Source organism: Panthera leo, chromosome A2 (genome assembly GCF_018350215.1).
Source record: "Panthera leo isolate Ple1 chromosome A2, P.leo_Ple1_pat1.1, whole genome shotgun sequence".
Taxonomy (NCBI): Eukaryota; Metazoa; Chordata; class Mammalia; order Carnivora; family Felidae; genus Panthera; species Panthera leo.
The window spans coordinates 50,780,793-50,794,753 of record NC_056680.1 but is presented as its reverse complement, the minus strand read 5'-3'; the positions used below and the strand labels follow the sequence as shown (position 1 = coordinate 50,794,753).

Below are 13,961 nucleotides of genomic sequence, written 5' to 3'. Positions count from 1 at the left end.
AATAAGGGAGTCAGTCTGACATAAGCAGCTGGCAATTTGAAACAAAAATCTTCCTTTTCTACTCAGACCAAATCCTGCTGCAGAAGTCTGAGGCTCCTCCCATGCTTCCATCTATTTTTCAAACAGAGCAGCAAGGAATACGGCATTTTCCCTCAATTACGTAGCACATCAAAAACTTGAACCCCCAGATAGAAACAAATTCTTACAAATTCCCATATCCACTGCTTATTTTATGATTCATAACATAGGCCAAGGTGTATCCCCTGCTCTGGGTGTACATAACTAACATAGGTAAGGAAATAATTCTTACTACTTCAATTTGCCATCAAAACTCTGAGAATTCTCAGACTACAAGGAAGACAGAAAAGCTCAGAAGAGAAAGCAGTCAGACCAAACCAACACTCATATACATAAGGCAAAACTGACCAATAAGCTTAGTGTTTAAAAATACAAAGATATTATTCCAATAAGCAGAAAATTCCTTTTTTCCTGTATTTATACCAAATATACTTAATGTGACCCTTACATCTTTCCCTGCGGTATTCAACAAACAAAATCAATATGATAGAAAAACTGAGTGAGACAGGATAGGATTACAAATTCCTTGTTCAGTGAAGGTTCCTATACAGTAGGCTGAGATTTAGCGTCATTGTTTCTTTATTATCTCTCATGGTTTCCTTTATAAAGTGTTAAAAGCTTTTTCTAAGGTGATGCTTTCTAACAGCAACCCCCCAACACACACACACCATTCCTGGGTAACATTTATAGAACTGAATATAAAATAGGACACTTTTCATAAGACTAAATGACTTAACAAAATATGTATTGATAACTGAAAGAAATGGTATTCCATCTTTCATCAATTTCTCTGAACCTTCACCAGAAGAGAAATCAATCACTGAAGCAAGTGAAAGGTTAAAAATGTCATTTCACTACATATTTTGGAATTTTTCACAGTAAGGAATGGTAACAATCCTTGTCTATCACAGATGCATTACACTTACTTTCTACGGAGTGCCTCTGAAAAGATGTTTTTAACCAAATTACAAATAATCACTAGCTGTATTACTAAATATACATTATCTCACAGATTTTACAGAGTTCAGAGTAAGTTTTGTTTGTCATAAAGAAAATATTCCTATCAAGAAGTTTTAGTTTCCACACCTGAAACAATTTTTATAAATCAAATTCACTACTAGGCCTTCTAGTTTCAAATTAAATTGACAAATCACCAGAGCTGAACCAGAAGTTAGAAGAAAATTTTATTCTAGATCATTATCCAATTTTCAATAATAAGATGCATCCAATTTACGACTTGTTAACTACTGTCTCGTTTCATAAGTTATTTCAATACAAAGAGGATAAAGTGAAAGTGGTTGTCTACATATCTCCATTTTGCACTATATTATTTTCCCATCGAAAATAAAAAAATGAAATGGCAACTCTCCCCCAGAAAGGCCAGAATAAGTTCAGAAAGGATGTAAGATCCCAGACACAAAAGAGTAGAAGATATAAAAATTCTCAAGCATACTGGTTAAATAAATCCTATGAAAAGGGTTTCTATGATCTTTCAGAAAATGATTACATCAAGACCACAAAGGGTTCTAAACAATAGGATATACAACTGAAAAAGCAATTATTTTACAAGGTAACTTTCATACTATGTAAACTAAAAGACATATTTATACCTAAGCTATGTTAAACAACCAGTATAAGTGAAACCATCTTTATTTGATATGGGATCTTTTATATGTGATACTAATAAAAATAGAACCACCTAAAATATTATTCATTAAGGTTCTGTTTCATTAGTCTGTTTGTATCATTGAGAGACGACAATGCAAGCCACATTTGTGAATGACAAAATTCATTTCCATTCTTTTTAATTCCCTGCCACAAATGCCAGAATCATATTACACATTATAGATGACTGTGGGATTTAAGTACATGAACACGAGACTGAAAATATGAAAATTCTAAGGGAAAAAAAAATAGGAGGCAAGAGTCTTGGGGGTGTGGGGGAAGAAAACACATGGGTATCTGTTAAATACTGTATGAGTGGTGGTATATCTGAGTGATGGTTCTCCTTCAAGTACTTCCATACTCAACAAACTGTTCTGCCTAATCAGAGATCTGCCTAATGTGCAGGAGCTGTGGAGGGAGAGACCACATAAGGGGGCTCAGAGGCTATCTTCTCAGGTATCCTGTACTCTAGACTTACTCGATTTCTAAATATTCCTTCTGGTACATCCTTTATTTCAGATGGATCATGGCCAAACAAACATCCTTGTGATCTTAGAAGACTATATCCAACATATATATAATGAATCAATATTTTAGGTCAAACGCCAAAGAAATAATCTAATCTGGAGAAGTCTATACTAATACAGAAATTAAGAAAATACTTCTGAAATTTATATTTAGAAATCATTCCAAAAAGAGTACTTCTTCTTAGAGTTTACAATTCCAAATGTAGTAATATGTTTAGCAAAACATCTATTTAATGAGGTAAATGTGGCCTAACAACTTGAGGGAAGGAAGGAAACAAACAATAAAATGTCAAAATTCAGTAATTAAAGAGATGGAGGAAACATGTCAGTTGCAGAAAAAAGAACTGATTTTTCCCATTCTGGTTCTCAGAAAGATCCTTAAATTCTTATTAACTTTGGTTATAAAGGGATTCAAAAATTAAAACTAATGGAACTTTCAGACCTATGCAAGCACAAATCCCCAGATGAACACCAAAAATCTGACAAACAACAACAACAACAAAAAACCCCCACAAAAAACAAAAATAAGAAGGATCTTTAACTATGATCCAGTTTCCAGATGCTGATATCCATAAATGGGTAAAAGGTTATGAATTGCTCTCATCTCCCCACCAATAAAATGCAAACCAGCTCAGCAGTGAAAATTCCCAGGAAAGCAAGGTTTCTTCTTAGTCCTGAAGCAGCCATCGCCTAAGTGCAGCTCCCTGCAGCCAACAGCATTAATGGACGCTGCACTGCTGTCCTTCCCTGGAGACAGCAGCCAGCACTACTCAAGCTTCTCACGTAGCAACCAGAGCTCCAGAGCCAGCAGCTGCTGCTGCCTTGTATACTCACCCCTGTGATCCAACCCAAAGGAACAACCTTCTCCTCACCCCACCCCCACTCCTTACACACTCTTTTTTCTTTTTTTTGGACCAGTGCTCCATGCCAGAAGGGCTGGAATTATGCTTTTAGAAACAAACAGTCCTAAAGTCACCCTTTTAAACTAAGACCTTTTTATTTAAAAAAATCAAAATTTACCAAATAAATTCTAAATATCTATTTTTAAATTAAGCCAGCAATCTAGGAATGAAGATTAACTTTTCATCTTTAAAAGGTCAATTTTCACTCTTTATAGTCAAATTTAAATTTGCAGCTAGAGGTAGAGCCTTGTGTCTTGTACTATCGAAGGGCATAATTCATTTTTCTATACATAATGACAGAGTAACCCTTAAAGACTCTAATCCCATAACGGGCCAGAATTTTGGGCTACAGAAGAAAACTAATGATCCTCTTGAGAAAACTGGAAGAAATCCAATATAAAAAAAATTGTCCTGTGTCTTCCAAGAGGCCCAGAAACCTCTGGTTATGTGAATATTGCTTCAGTCCTAGCTCAGATTCCACACATCTAAAATTACCACTTACAACTTTTCTCTGAGTGACCTAAAAACATCAATAACATAAAATTAACCACCAAAAAATTTTCCCAAATTGGAGATACATATTCTCCTGAAAAATCTCTCAACACTCAAGTGGATCCTCCCAAATCAAAAGTATAGCCTTGCAACATCTGCCCAACAAAATAATGTAAATATGACCTTGATCACAAATATGTCATTTAAAAGCAACTTGCCTAGTCAAGTTATAAAGGAAATTAGCAGGGAACCTGGGGATTCTTTCAGCACCATGACCACGGGGTAAATTGGAGAAATGAACTAAAGTACAGACAAAGCCCAATGGAACCCTGAGCTCTGGGTAAGAAATGAGTTACTGGTGAACACATTGCACAAGTAACATGAGAAAGCAGAAAACGCAGGTCATACACGCACCCCTGACCCAGACCAGCAGAGCTGGCTGCAGCATCAGTATCCAAGGGAAAGACCAGTTATTCCTAAGAAGTGAGACGAGCAAAGGCGCCCTATAGAATAAATTAGCATAGAAGGGGCTTTCCCAACAGTTCAACTTTCCCTCTCACGCAATTCACCTACTTAAAAAACCAGGGCTTTTTCTCACCACCATTCACCTCACATCACTGGCTTCCACGCAGAGGTAAAAGGAATTCATAAAGGGGAATTTTTCTGCTTTTCAAGACGTTCTCAAATGATCGCTCTCCACGCCCAAGGCAGGAAAAACGACACAATCTGGCTCAACTCCAAGCCTGAACCCTACAAATTCAACGAGGCTATCTCAGATACTGGGGCATACGCCACTGAGAGCCCAAGAATGTGAAGTGGGGGTGGCGAAGGTAACGTCTTTAGTGTGGGAAAAGAAGCAATCATCTGAGATGGGGACACGAGAACGATAGTGAAGGCGTCCAGGAACATTACGGAGGGGGGGGGATTAAGGCTCCCCCTCCCCCAGAGATCAGAGTTGTCACAAGGCCGCGCGAAAGGGGGTGGGGGCGGGGGTTAGGGGAGAGAGAAAAAAAAGTATGCCTGTGCATTTTTAGAAGAGGGTAGGGAGAGGCCTATCCTTAAGTAAAAGGTAAACGTGGAGTAGGCAGTTCCCAGGAAAAGGGGTGAAGAGGCGTGGGGGAGGGGAAGCGTCCTGACCCAGGAAAGGCACGAAAAGGGTAGTGGGGTCGACTAGATTACGGAGGGGGACTCTACCTCTGAGAAAGAAGGGTGCAACGGTGTGTGTGGGGCGGCGAGAGGGATGAGAAGGGGCAGCATCCTCCTACTAAGAGCCTGGGGAGGGCCAGGCCCACGTCCCGAGAGCGAGCGCGGGGAGACGGAGGAGGTGACCCTTCCCTCCCCCAGGGCCCGGTCGTGAGGGTAGGTCTCTCTTTTCTGTCGGACCCTTACCTTGTCCCAGGCGCTGCCGGGGCCTGGGCCCGGGCTGCGGCGCACAGCACTCCCGGGAGGCAGCAGGACTCGAGTTAGGCCCAACGCGGCGCCACGGCGTTTCCTGGCCGGGAATGGCCCGTGCCCGTGAAGTGGGGGTGGGGGGCAGAAAGGCGGAGCGAGCCAAAGGCGGGGAGGGGGAAGGGCCAGGGAAGGAGGGGGGGCCGGCACTACAGTGTTGGCGGACTGGCGGGACTGGGGCTGCGTGAGTCTCTCAGCGCAGGCGGGCGGCGGCCGCCCCTCCCCCGGCGGCGGCGGCGGCGGCGGCGGCGGCAGCTCACTCAGCCCGCTGCCCGAGCGGAAACGCCACTGACCGCACGGGGATTCCCAGCGCCGGCGCCAGGGGCACCCGGGACACGCCCCCTCCCGCCGCGCCATTGGCCTCTCCGCCCACCGCCCCGCATCCATTGGCCAGCTCGCCGCCAATCAGCGGAAGCCGCCGGGGCCGCCTAGAGAAGAGGCTGTGCTCTGGGGCTCCGGCTCCTCAGAGAGCCTCGGCTAGGTAGGGGAGCGGTACTCTGGTGGGAGGGGGGGGTCCGGTGGATTGGGGGAGATGGGTGGTTGATGCGGTCTGGCCGATAGATGGGGTTTGCCTTCCCCCTCGGGAAGTCGGGAATATAACGTTTGTTAAGCTGGAAGGGAAAGAGGTGGTCAGAGGCAGGCAGGAGTGCGGCCCGCCCTGCGGCAACCGGAGGGGGAGGGAGAAGAGCGGAAAAGGCTCGAATCCGGATGGAGCCATTGCTCCTGCAGAGGGAGGAGCGCTTCCGGCTCACCTCTTGTCACTGATTGGCCGCTTTTCCTCCCGCCGTGTGTGAAAACACAAATGGCGTGTTTTGGTTGGAGTAAAGCGCCTGTCAGTTACAGCCTCGAGAGTGCGCAGCCGCTTGGGGACTCTCGCGTTGCTCCCTGGGTGGGATGGGTAGGTAGTTGGGGTGGGGAGAGGGCTGGAGGAGCGGGCGCGGTCGACCTCCCGCGGTGGGGGGTGGGGGGTGGGGGGGGGTGTCAGGGAAAGTGCCTCCCGCGCGGGCGTCTGGCCACCCGCCCCTTCCTTGGAAGGAGTCGGTTTACCCGCCGCCTGCTAGGCTTCGGCGTCTGATTGGTTACTGAAGCCCGGGGAACGGCCCCTTGTCATTGGCTCGGGTCCCAAATGAGCGAAACCACTAAGCGGTTCGGTAGGGGTGGCGGGGAGGAGGTCGTTGGTACGGTCCTTCCCAAGGCCCAGCGCCGCAGTGTCTGGCCCTGCGCCCCTGCGCAACGTGGCAGGAAGCGCGCGCTGGAGGCGGAGGCGGGCTGCTGGGTTGAGGCTTCTGGGTGGCGGCGACGGCGGCTCCGCCCCGGGCGCCCGCCACCTTAAGGACGAGACAAGCCGGATCTGCTCTCGGACTCGCGGGGGTGGGGGAAAGGAGCGGGGGTCAGTCTTGCTGGTTTGTGGGAGGGAGGTGCGTGTTCTCCAAAAATCGGCGCGAGCTGCAATCCTGAGGGATCTGCAGTGGAGGAGGCGGAGTGAAGGCCGCACCCTTCTCGGTAGGGGGAGGGGAGTGCTGCAATACCTTTATGGGAGTTCTTTGCTGCCTCCTGTCTCCTAAGGACCGCCTTGGGCCTAGAAGAATCCCTCCCTCCCCCGCGATCTCGTCATAGCCTCCATGTCAAGTCGCTGCTTCTCGATTGTGGGCGGGACTCTTGCCCAGGCTTAACCTGGTGCCTGGGCGTTGTCCTGCAGGGAGATTGAGCAGGTGTAAGATTTCTCTCTTCCCACAGACTTGAGTTTGTGTCACAAAGTAATTATAATAGGGGTGGAGGAGGGAAATGGGAGTCCAGGCGTTCACCTTGGGCTGATTTTATGCAGCAAAACTGCGTGTTATTACAACTTCAAGATCCTTTTTGTAGTATTTTTCCTGTAGATAAAAGGAAATAGATTAAAGGCATGACTATCAGAGGTTTTTACCCCCTTTGAAGACCTTGCTTACACCACCGAAATAGAGCATTTCAGATTAAATAGTAATCTTAAATATTTAAGACCCCTTCCCTTGCATCCCTAGGGTTAAGGATCTTAGCAATTCACACTCCTACTTTGAGACTATTTTGTATTTGTTGTACTTGCTCTTTCAGCCCCCAGACATAACATTGGCTTTCTCCTGTCCTGTTTTTTGCAGCCAGGTGAGTTGTGAAACCAGACAGATTGGATGTACCACCAATTAAGGCTACACAGTTTGAGCAGAGGCCTCACCCTTACCCAGCAAATCATTTATTCCTCCTTTATGGATTTTCTGGAATGTTTACCTTGTTTTACATTTTATCTTTGTCCTCAACTAGGATTCTATTCCTTGATCCTCTTCACAGTCCAGATGACCTTGAGTACTGCCTTACTGAGAATTGGATATGAGGTTCAGCAATATCTCCCTTTTACCTCCTTTGAATGTCTCTTAATCCATCTTTATTTATTTTCTCATCAGTTAGTAACTGGGCTTGATTGCCTTAATGTTGATAGCTTCCAAACTGGTGTCTCTGCCTCCTGGTAGCATCTTCTGTGTTGTTGGGACAGTTGTCCTAACATAGAGGTAGAGCCAATAATGACTGATGCAACTCTTAACTGGCTTCTAACTACTCACAGGATGAATTCTGAATTCATCAACATGAAGGCGATGTACAAGGTCCCTCAATTGGCTTTTCTCAACAACTTTTTCATTTGCTACAGTTTTCTACATAGACCTCTCGAGTCATTCTGGACTGATCGTTTACCCAAATCATAGTGACGTTGTCATACCTCTTTGTAGGCTGGTTCCTTCTGGAACAGTGCCCTCGGCGCTCCTTCCTTTTCAAATACCCTCTCCCCTATGATCTTGACTTCTGTGATCTATCATCCTATAAGCCAAACACCTCTAAAGAAAGGTTAGCAGTGCTTTCTCCTGATCTCAGCAGGTTGAATCAGCATTTCTCAGGTTGTTATTGCTTGTTTAAATTCTCTTAACTATTCAGAGCTTCTTGAGGGCACAGGTTCTTGTTGAGTCTTGTACCACTAAGCTGCTAGAATGTGCCTTGATGCCTTGCCAATCCTAAGAAAAATGGAATGGGTGACATGTAGATGTCTTTATAAGGTTTGATAGGTTATTGATCTCTGAATAGTTTTGTAAGCTTGTGCTCTAGATTAGTACTGTCCAATAGAATCTGCAGGGACGGGAATGTTCTGCCTTTTTGCCAACCAATGTAGTAGCCACTAACCCTATATTACTGTTGCACTGGAAATGTGGCTAGTGTGACTAAAGAACTGAATTTTCAACTTTATGTAATTTAAATTGCCACAGTATAAATTGTAGCTGTAGCCACAAACTTGTGTTGTGGGTTGCTGAATACTTAATGTGAATGTTGATAACTTTCTCTTCATGCTGAGCACTAAGGAAGCAAAAGTTGGCCTATTTAGTTTATTTTTATCTTCCCTGCTTGTTTTACCTTTATCTGTATACTTTAGCTGTACTTAGCTGAGAGCCAAATTCAACAAGCCGTTACTTTAAACCTGCCTTGGACAACAGTATGTTGAGAAAGCAAAGCAGGCGTTGACTAGTTTGGATTTCAAAAACCAATGCGTAATGAATTTTAGGAAAGTGGGATTTCATTAAACCATAATAGTGACAGAAGTTTAGCTAGGAATAGGGACTATATCTGATGCCAATGAAACCAGGCCTAAATTTCAGTCCTATAAGGTTTCGTTTTTGGAGAAACTTCATCAGAGGAGGCCAGGGCCTAAGTGTCATATGCCTGTCATATGGAAGTTTCATCCTGATAAAGTGTAAATTAATAGATCTATCCTAACACCAAAATATTTGATTTATCTGCTAATATAACATGTTGTAAATGACAATTTTTTTACTTAAAATGTCTTACACTTACAAGACCTTTAGGATGAGAATCTTAAAACCGGTCAGTGCACACCAGTTACTGTTTACTGCAGACTTCCAGTCCCATACCCAAAGATTCTGAATCCAGTTAAGGCAGAGGGGTGGGAGGCACTGGAATTCCGTATCAAGTTCCTTATTTGCTTCTGATATTGGGGACTCAGGGACCACACTGGATATACAGCCCCTGGGCTATAGTACACCTATATATCTGACAAAAATGGTTACAGTTTCAGAGAGACCTCTAATATTTTGTGTGTTCTTTACTTTGTAATTTGTTCCCTCAACTTTTTTTTTCCCTTTCAAAAAACTGAATGAATGGAAAAACATGTTGAGACAATGAGTACTGATGTTTAATAAATTTTGGAAACCTGCAGGTCAGATTGTTTTTTTTTTTGTAAAACAGATACTAAATATTCCAAATACATTTTTAAAAAACCATAGTATTGCCTTTCTTGTCTGTTTTCCCAATAAATGCATTCCTCAGGGACTTATTTTTGATTCCCCAATGCCTGAACACAGAGCTGGGTACTTAATAAATGTTGGTTTTATTAATTTATATGTGAAATTGGTTTTCAAATAATAGCAAAGTCTACAAAACACAGACACATGTCTCCTTTTATGGAGAAATTTTAGGGTCATACTTAACCCAAGTCTCATTCTATTTATAGAAGAGACTACTGCATCATGGTCTCTGAATGCATCTGTCCACTGTTGAGCTCTTCCTTGGGTTTCCTGTATAAACCATTGCACTTATCCCCTTCCTGTGCTTCACTTCCTTTGGCTTTATTTTTTAATAAACCAGCTATCTATCTCCTTTTGTAATAGAGCCATGTTCTGTGTTTGTTTTTTGTTTTTGTTTTTTTACAGAGCATGTGAGCAGGAGAGAGGGGCAGAGGAAGAGAGAGAATCTTAGGCTCCACTTTCAGCACGAAGCCTGATGCAGTGCTTGGGGCTTTATCCCACAACCCTGGGATCACCACCTGAGCCAAAATCAAGAGTTGGATGCTCAACTGACTGAGCCACCCTATATGACCCCAAGCCATATTGTTTCTTATGCTTCTAGGACAAAAGTATATTGAACACTTCTTACTTTGAGAAAGTTGAAGGTTTTGTAAAGGCTTTTTACATTTTTTTAGATTGGCAAAATTTGAGCCACATAATGTTCCTGCCATGTATTTTTTATGCAAAGAGGTTTGGTATCATTATGCTTTGCAACTGTTAATCCAGAATTTGATAGGGATCAGCATCACAAGGATAAGACTACTTTGACTATTTTTAGGCCAATCTTATGTAGAGCACTTTGGCAGGCTGGGAATTTTTTGTTATTTTACCTACTGGCCTACTACTATATGCTGGAGGACATATTTCAGAAGACTTTTTTTTCCTTATCCATGACTCCCCATTCTTGATGGAGTGGGTAAGAAACTGGATTATTAGAGAGCTGTTAGTAGCATGGAATTAAACATTGAGGTTTATTTTATCCAAGCCAGGGTTGAACCTGAGTATCCTGATATCATGGTATATACCTTCTTGGTGATTACAGAGGCTATTTCTGCCTCTTTGATTGCATCTCATAGTCATGATTACATTTAATAATCTTGCTTTCCAGGTTTTTGCCTTGAGTTCACAGTTAACACCGATTTTTACCAATTTGCCCTGGCACTTAGTCATCCTATTTTTTAGTTTTTGTGTTTTTTTTAAACATGTTTAATATTGGATCTTCCTGTTGACAGCAATAACATATTTTCAGATTATGTTTATAGAATTGATTATTTTACCAGCCAACTAACCTAACCCCACCTCTAGGGTATGGATTCTGGTCAAGTCAGTCAACATTCTTCATAACCTTTCCTCTTTTTCCTGACCTTTGGTTAAAAATCTCTTCCCAAACTATTTACTATAATAAATAATGACAACATGGTTCTAGTGCCTGCTATAGGCAAAGGCTAACGTAAATAGTTGGGTTAGAAGAAATGAATAATCATGGAATGCCACTTCTGTAACACATAGTGTGCTAAACTGCCAGTGTATTTAGTGTGGTCCTCATACATAAAACCCCATCTTCCAGAGTAGAAAACTAGAACTCCTTGAGGTTGAAAAACCTTAATCTGTTAAGGGCCAGGGATTCTAGATTCAAACTGGTCTGATTTGCTTAGTCAGTATTCCTTATCGGTGTATGGTACTACCTTTCTCTATTGGAAACAGTCTTTTAGGAAATTAATCTGACTACAGGATACCAGATGGGTTCCAGGGATGGAGAAATTTGAAGTTCTTTTACAGTAGTTCAGACATGAGGTATGGGGTGATTTGGTGTAGAGTGATGGCAGTCAAAATGGAAAGAAGCGAAAGGACTCAATAACTGACCATGTCAATTGCTGAGAACTGTCTCAGCACACTTCTTAAGGAAGCCTACCTTGGCGCCCTCAGCTCTGCTACATTGGGTCTCTCACTTGAATGTTGTCACAGCACTTCTGACCATTATAATTAAGTTACTAATTGTGTGATTGAAGTTTTCCCCCACCTTTTTAGATTGCTCCTTGAGGACAGGACAGTGCTTTTTTCTGGCTGTGTCCTTGTTGCGTAAAGAGGCCTTCAGGGTCAAAACTTTCCTAATACTGAGATGATGTTATTTACCTTTTCAGCTCATTCTCACAAGTGTGCAGGGGTTATACAATGTGTGATGACCTCACTGATACTAATCAAAGGGTGCTGTATATATTGAATTATCTAGAATTTCTTAAGGCGGTGTATTTAGGGTGTGAATATTTACATTTCTAGAAATTAGTTTTTAGGTTATACCTTCTACAATCCCAGCAACCCCCAGTATTGTGCAATTGTTATTTTGAAATCCTGTAATTTTCGTTTTGCCTAAGCATAAATGTAAGTACTTTCTGTTGCTGCAATGTTTTAAATATTTCCTTAAAACTTCTAAATTTTTAAATCTAAATACAACTTTTTAAGAGTAACTTTATTCTAAAACTAATTATATGTATATATATTATTTTTTTTTTTTGAGAGAGAGAGCACGTGTACAAGTGTGGGAGTGTCACAGAGGGAAAGAGAATCCCAAGCAGGCTCCACACTGTCAGCACAGAGCCCTACATGAACTGCAAGATGATGACCTGAGCCAAGATCAAGAGTCAGACGCTTAACCGACTGAGTCACTCAGGCACCCCTGTATTTTTTAAAGAATGGGTCACTGGGTTTAAAAAATTGTAAGACTACTTGTTCAACCCACACCCACTATCTATGTCTAAAAATGGAAAAAAGATTAAACAGTAATATATTGCACAGTTCTCATAGGAAGAATCAACTGCAAAGAAACTAAGAAAAAGTGACAGAAATATCTTAAAGGATGAGTTACTATATTACATGGGCTGGAGAAACATTGCACAATAGCTGAGAAACTTTACAAAGAGCCATATACACAGTTGACATTCCTGATTGTCTGCTGGTTGAAAAGTAAAAATCACGGCAGTGCCATTTTTTTCAACAGTACATGGTCATGTTAAACACTGTGTTGCAGACTTGAAGTCTGGGTTAATACCTTGCCTTGAGAAGTATATTTAAGCCTGAGAAACATGGCTGGGCTTGTTATTTTGCATGTATTTGTCTTGCATTAGCTAGTCAGAGACTATTCTGTCAAAGCTTGGCAACAAACCCAACATGTCCTGAACCAGCTGAAGTGTTGAGTAATTTAATTATTTTATTTTATTTAGTTATCTCTACACCAGTGTGGGGCTTGAGCTCACAAACCCTGAGATGAAAATTTGTATCCTCTGTCGACTGAGCCAGCCAGGCATCCCTTTAACAACTCTTTAAAATCCTCTGGTTTATCCTGATATTTTCACTAACAGTGAAAAAGCAAAAGTTGGTCAAGCTGCCTGCATCTCGGCATTAATCAAGGCAGTGGCATCAAACTATAGTATTGACTGCCATGCATTGGAAGGGGAAGGGGTGGTAGGAGTTTCAGTTTTCCTGTGAAAACAGTAAAATTATTTTATGAAACCTGGACCTTGAGTATGGAACTTTATTTTTTTTTAATGTGTAATTTATTGTCAAATTGGTTTCCATACAACACCCAGTGCTCATCCCAATAGGTGCCGTCCTCAATGCGCATCACCCACTTTCCCCTCTCCCACACCACCCATCAACCCTGTTTGTTCTCAGTATTTAAGAGTCTCTTATGGTTTGCCTCCTTCCCTGTCTTAGTATGAGTACTGAAATACAAAGTTTGCATATAGGACTTCAGCTTCTTGTTTAAAGTACAGTGGTTGTCTTACGAAAAAGCGGTCATGTGATTGACTTGCAGGCTGAATTAGTGATTTTCTTTTCACAGCATTTTTACTTCAATGACTGTCAGAGTTGGCTATCTGGCTGACATTTTTAAAAATTTTTTTAACATTTATTTATTTTTGAGACACAGAGAGACAGAGCATGAACGGGGGAGGGTCAGAGAGAGAGGGAGACACAGAATCTGAAACAGGCTCCAGGCTCTGAGCTGTCAGCGCAGAGCCTGATGCGGGGCTCGAACTCAGAGCGCGAGATGGTGGCCTGAGCCAAAGTCAAGAGGCCTAACCGACTGAGCCACCCAGGCGCCCCTGGCAGACTTTTTTTTTTTTTTTTTTAAGTGTAAAGAAGTACCTTTCAAAGAAAACAGTTGACAGCACTTGTCAGTGATAAACTCTGAAGTGAAAATTAGAATTTGGGAAAACTTATACCCACTATCAGGAGCTTCTCTTCCTAATGATTAAAGGAACTTCGGGGTTTTTTTTTTTTTTTTTTTAATGAGCTAAGTAGTGATATAAATATGATTTGTAGATATTATAAACTGGACCAGGGCTCGGGAGGTTTATGTAACTCAGTAAACCGTAATTTCCAAATGACCAATACATGAAATGACAAAAAAAAGTTGCAAATAAGTTAACATATCTCAACCAATGGAATGTGAAGATAAAAATCCAGTGCCTTCTATT

The 13,961-nt window shown here is 42.2% G+C and overlaps 1 protein-coding gene across 12 annotated transcripts in view; it reads right to left on the bottom strand.

Moving 5' to 3' along the window:
- The window catches only part of SETD5 (SET domain containing 5), a 79,953-nt gene extending 74,708 nt beyond the window's left edge, over positions 1-5,245 (bottom strand). For all 12 annotated transcript variants that reach the window (XM_042910121.1, XM_042910146.1, XM_042910112.1 and 9 more), the window contains exon 1: positions 5,054-5,245. The gene's annotated coding sequence lies outside the window, so the exon portion shown is untranslated. The remainder of the gene's footprint in view (positions 1-5,053) is intronic.
- Positions 5,246-13,961: the final 8,716 nt, after the last annotated feature.